The following is a 6,654-nucleotide window of genomic DNA, read 5'->3' on the forward strand; positions in this document are numbered from 1 at the left end:
TCTCTCTCTAAACATGTGGACATGATTTTTTTATATCGGTTTTCGCTTGAGGCCAAGCGAGGTCTAAACTTTGGGGAGTTGATACGTCCATTTTGCATCATGTTTTCCTACTGTTATTCATAGTGTTTTATGTAATATAACTCTTTGTGGAGTAATTCTAATCCATTTTCTCTCGTAATATGCAAGGTTTACACAAAGAGGGAGAATACCGACAGTTGGAATTCTGGACCTGAAAAAGCTATATCAGAGATACCTATTCCGCACATCTCCAAATGAGCTGAAACTTTACGGAGAATTATTTTGTAATATATAAAAAATATTGGCGAAAAGAGATACTGGAGGAGGCAACCCAGGTGCCCACTAGGCACCAGGGCGCGCCACCCCCTCCAAGTGCGCCCTGGTGGGTAGTGGGGGCCCTGGCCCACCTCCGGTTCCCATCTTCTAGTATATAAGGTCTGTTGACCTAGAAAAATAAAGAGATGACTTTCGGGACGGAGCGCCGGTCTCGAGGAGGGACTTGAGATGGAGCATTTTTGCTCTCGGGGGAGCGATTCCGTTAGGGATACTTCACACCCGAAGGGGGAAATCGAGGCCATCGTCATCACCAACCACCCTATCATCGTGGGAGGGCCAATCTCCATCAACATCTTCAACAACACAATCTCATCTCAAAACCCTAGTTCATCTCTTGTGTTCAATATTTGGATCAAAACCTTATATTGGTACATGTGGGTGACTAGTAGTGTTGATTACATCTTATAGTTGATGCTAGCCGATTATTTGGTGCAACATTATATGTTCAGATCTATCATGATATTCAATGCCCCTCTAATATTGAGCATGAATCTGTTTTGTGAGTAGTTACTTTTGTTCTTGAGGACATGGGAGAAGTCTCATCATAAGTAATCATGTGAATTTGATATTCGTTCGATATTTTGATGATATGTATGTTGAGAATCCCTTAGTGGTGTGATGTGAACGTCGACTACATGAGACTTCACCATCTTTGGGCCTAAGGGTATGCATTGTGGAGTAGTTATTAGATGATGGGTTGCTAGAGTGACAGAAACTTGAACCCTAGTTTATGCGCTATTTCATAAGGGGCTGATTTGGATCCATATGTTTAATGCAATGGTATATCTTAATTCTTCTTTCGTAGTTGCGGAAGCTTGCGAGAGGGGTTAATCATAAGTGGGAGTCTTGTTCAAGTAAGAGCAGCACCCAAGCACCGGTCCACCCACATAAGAAATTATCAAAGTAGCAAAAGCGAATCTAACCAACATGATGAAAGAGATTCTTTTGGCTTGCCTTTGCTACAAAAAGGATTGAGCTACTATTTCTACTTTTCCCTTGCTATAAATTATCTATCTATCAAACCACCTGTTACTGACAATTTCAGTGCTTGCAGACATTATCTTGCTGAAAACTGCTTGTCATTTCCTTCTGCTCCTTGTTGGATTCAACACTCTTACTTATCAAAAGGATTACGATTGATCCCCTCACTACAAGAAAAAAACCACTTCCATGATGATACATGTTTGTCACCGTAGGTCACGTTTTCTGTCATGCCTGTACATCATGACGATTTTATGACAGAATCAAGATAGTCATATATGTGCTGTCGTACAAGTGTTCCATGACAATACCATAATTATCATCACGGAAGTGTCCACTTACATGAAAATAAATCGTGTGTCATGGAAGTGTTCTCATCAAGGGTAACCGACACATGGAATCAACCAAAACGGGTCGCCGTTAAGCTATCGGGTTCCAATTTGGATTTGATAACCCATTAACAACCCTAACCAGTTGAGATTTTCCACGTGTAAAATTCTAATTCGCCGGAGTATCCACGTGTCAGCTCAATGCTGGGACAGATATGATCCACTGAATGGACAGGACGCGCCTATGATACATCGACATATGGCATGGCCCAACAGTGGCCCATTCTGGTCAAAAAGTCGGCCCATTTGACTTAGTCAAAAGGTAGCGGCCCGACCCACGGAAGGCCTGGTAACGGCCTATTTGCATATAGCCCATTTACAGCCCGCTAACTCATGGCCATTATAGCCTATCTGAATTAGGCCCAGTAGCGCATATGGGTCGTCCAATATCATTCCAGCCCGTTGTAACTTCCGGCCCATGTATGGCCCATGACGTATTTTGGCCCATATGAAGCCCTTTGTAAATCTTGGCCCATAAACGGCCCGTGGTAAAACTGGCCCATAATGAAAAGTATATCGCTTTATACCCATTAACAACCCATTATTCCATTGGGCCGTTTCAGCCCGTGTTATCTTTCGGCCTTCTAAGAGCCCATTTATTATTGGGCTCATTTCTGGCTTCGATTACTTACGGTCTGTTACTGGCCTGTTCCGCTTGTGGGCTGAATTCAGCCAGTGCTTAAAGTCGGCCGTATGTGGCCCTTTAATCCATTGGGCTATTTTCATAGCATCATCAAGTATGGCCCATTAGCGACTCGTTATTCCTACCGTTGGAATTAAGCCCGTTGTACACATGGGCCTCTTAATAACCCGTTATGGTTGGCCCATAAACAGACGGTTCCCTTTATAGCCCGTTAACGGCCCATATTGTTGTCCGTTAATTGTCCAAGAAAGTACGGCCCATGTTTGGCCAATCAATCTTGCGGCCCGTAGAAGTCGCATTGAATCTACGGCCCGTAGAAGGCCCATTGATCATACGGACCTTATGAGGCCCACGATAGGAGGTAGCAGGACCATGGTTACAATGGTTGGTATGTTGCCATGGTTACTGTGGCCTAGTTCTTAATAAAAAAGTTACCGCGGAAAAAGAACTGCAGTGACTACCAGCAAAAACATAAACAAGACAATAAGGAAATAAATAAGCAAAGCAACTTATGCTAGGCTATTACGGCTATTACAAATATACACCCACTGGGTATCAAAGTTCACCACCAGTGCAAATATAGTCAACAAAGCAGCATATTACATACATTGGGCGTCTAAATTGGCCACTAGTGAAAATAAACGAGGCAGCAAAACAAGTCCAGAACTGAAGCCACTTAAGAAGAGATCAAGAAATGATATCCTGGATACCCACCATGCTGGCAAGAATCTTGGCATGCTTATTAGTTTTCTCTTGTTTGGCGCTAAAATTTTCCAGTGCTTGCTGTTCCACAAGAAAGTATGTATCTGAATTCTGCAGGGACTTCCTCGGTCCTTCGACTTCTTGCCACAGTATAGCTGACTGATGCCTTTCAGCTTGTAGCTGAGACTGAAGAAGCCGAAGTGATTCAGGCAGCGAGTTAGAAGAGCTTGTGCCATCGATAGTGGCCAGTAACTCAAACACTACATCAACGCAGGACTTTGGGGTTGTCTCACCGTCTACAAGATAGTTTTTATCACCTTTCTTGGAGACCAATAGGGTTGTCTCAGTATCTTGAATCCTATCTGCATTACTTTCTCTACCATTGCATAATGGGTTGCTCGTCTCCAATATTTTGTTCACATTCCACAAGATAAACAAGCAGACACATCACAGGTTTAGCATGTCGTATATGAAACTCATTTTGGTAAACTGGTTCAGTAGTAAGGTGGACATGATAACATCAGGAAAAAGACATATATCTATGTACTATGGTCACTATATTGTCCATAACATTATAGTTTATGTTGCCATACAGAGTTCAAATCATATATTTTTTAAGACACAACAACATAGACAAAATATAAGTGTGGGAAACTACACAGCACTAGCAACACTTGTAATGTGCATGACATGAGAACATAACTTCTTATACAACTGAAAGTGAAATCAACATAGAGCAAGAAGTTAGGAAGGTAATCCAGTTAAAGAAATAGGTTTAAAACATACCTGTTGCGCCATTGGAGTTTCAGTTGGATCCTTCAAATTCAAAATTATTTGGTATAAGTAAATACAGTGATGCAAGAGCAAAGTAGTATGGACCATAGCTACGTAATCTGACCCGAGAACAGTTGTGCTTCTGCTTTAAACCTAGAGTTTGGGTTCACCGTGGTGGTCTTCGTGCTTTGGGCACTACAGTTGCATTACAAATTGCTCGTGTGGGGGTACTCTGTAATGGACATGGTGTTGTGTCAAATAGAAGTGGGATACTATCCACTGGGGTTGGGGTTAGATGGGGTGTAGCTGGTTCTTTATCCAATGGCGCAAGTGTACAATATGGAAGAGTCTCGATTATGTGTGGTGGGCTAGTTTGTGGGCCAGCACAACCATGGTTCTATCTGCATCAACGGGTAGCACGATCTTTTGTGAAGAAAGGGTTTTTACTCCCTTAGATACTGCCATCACCCCTCCAATTCAAATGGCTAATAAACAAGAAAATAAATTCAACGTACAAACATTGTATGTTAGATAGATGTGGTAATTCACATATATGTTGTCTAACCAAACAGGACAGCATGGCACAATTTCACATATATGATGGCTAACTAAACATGATATCATGACACAGTTTCACATATATGATGGATACCTTAATAGGATATAATAGCATAATTCAACATATGATGAGTATCTAAACAGGATGACATGACAAAACTATATGACGTCTTTCTAAAATAGGTTGGGATGAAATAATTCACATACATGTTGTCTAAGTATACAGGATGGCATGATATAATTCACATAACTGATTCATGTACTAAGTAGTTGGCACTCGCATGTATGATCTCTAAACTATTCAGATAGCATTGAATATTGTGTATATGATGCCTAAACTAAGCAATGCAAGGCACCATATGGATGATATAAGAAATATAAACATTGCAAGTTAGAGCATACACCTCAGGTGGAATATAGGACTGGTCATCTGTCTCTGAATCCTCCTCTGAGGAGCTACCTATAACCATCGAGATATATGCTTCAAAGGTACCATTGCCTGCTCTGAAGACCTTCTTTTCACTCCAGATTGTCCATAACTGGCTTAAATGGCTAATACACATGAAGAGTGGTTCAATATTCATAGATTGTTGACAAATGGAATACGTAATGAAAAAAGGATGTCATGAGATAATTCACATATATGATGCCTGGCTACACAGGATGGCGGTGCATAATTAACATATATGATAACTAGCTAAAAAACATGGCGTTGCATAATTCACATATCTGATATAGAAAGCAAACAGGAGGCATTCAAACAAAGCATGTCTAATCTAAGCAGATGGCATGGCAATGCAAGACACCATATGCATGACATGAGCAATATAACCCAGCCAAGTTAGAGCATACACCTCGGGGGGAATATGACTGTTCATCTGTCTCTGAACCCTCCTCTGAGGAGCTATCGGTCTGCATCGACAGGTAGCACTGACTGCTCAGAAGACCTTGTTTTCACTCTAGATTTTTCCCATGACCAACTCAAATGGCTGATGCACGGGAAGAGTGGATGAATGTATAAACATTATTGACAAATGGAATAAATTATGAAAAAAATATGGCACGATACAATTCACATATGCAATGACGAGCGAAACAGGATGGCATTGCATGATTCACGTATATCACGCCTGGCTAAAGACTATGGCATTGCATAATTCACATATACCCCCTCTGTTTCTAAATATTTGTCTTTTTAGAGATTTCAAATGGACTACCACATACAGATGTATATAGACATATTTTAGAGTGTAGATTCACTCATTTGCTCCGTATGTAGTCGCTTGTTGAAATCTCTAAAAAAGAGAAATGTTTAGGAAAGGTGGGAATATGACATAGAAACCAAATAGGTGGCATTCACACAAGCAAATCTAAACTAAGCTGATGACATATAAGATGTATAAAGTAAGCGATGTGAGGTGCCATATGCATGATATGACCAACATCAGCATGCTAGGTTAGAGCAAACATCTCAGGGGGTAAATATGAGTGGTCAGCTCCCTCTGAATCCGCCTCTGAACAGTTATCTTCCTCTGGAATACACTCTGGAATGGGGGGAGGCCCCCCCCCCCACTTCGCACACCATGGAGAGGCGTCTGCATGACATTATATTCACATGCAATGGCCTTCTCTTTTTCTCTACATGTTTAGTACAATTGTGTATGATAACTCACATGCATAATAAAAAAACATAGTTAGATTATGTAAGGCCTAAGGGGTGCATGCAGGAATCAAGACTAATGGTAGGAAACGAGTGGATAGATCCAAAACTAATGATAGTAGGTAGATGATAGCTTCAGCTTAAAAAGATAGACGATGGATCATCTATGGTTTGTTGCCTACCCAACATGAACGACATAGAAGACCCTAGATGAATGACATAGTAGACATATACTATTCGTTGTTGCCTCGCTATGTGCCCCATAGGCATTTTAAAACTCAAGTTTGAACATTAGTTTGGACCTAGGCATGGCAGTTTTTCCCATGGGTATGGGTACCCGCCGGTACACTACCCGAATACAATGGGCATGGGCAAGACATGAAGAGGTTTTGTATCCATGGGTAATGGGTATCCATACCCCGCAAAATATATGGGCAGGGCATGGGTATGAAATTACACCCATGGGTAACCCAATGGATACCCACGAAAAATTAATAAATGAAAATAAGTCCTATGACATGTGGTGTCAACATCCAACTCCAATGGCCCATCCCTAAATCTTGTATTCCCTAAACCGGCCATAGCTCATATGC

Source organism: Triticum dicoccoides, chromosome 4B (genome assembly GCF_002162155.2).
Source record: "Triticum dicoccoides isolate Atlit2015 ecotype Zavitan chromosome 4B, WEW_v2.0, whole genome shotgun sequence".
Lineage (NCBI taxonomy): Eukaryota > Viridiplantae > Streptophyta > Magnoliopsida > Poales > Poaceae > Triticum > Triticum dicoccoides.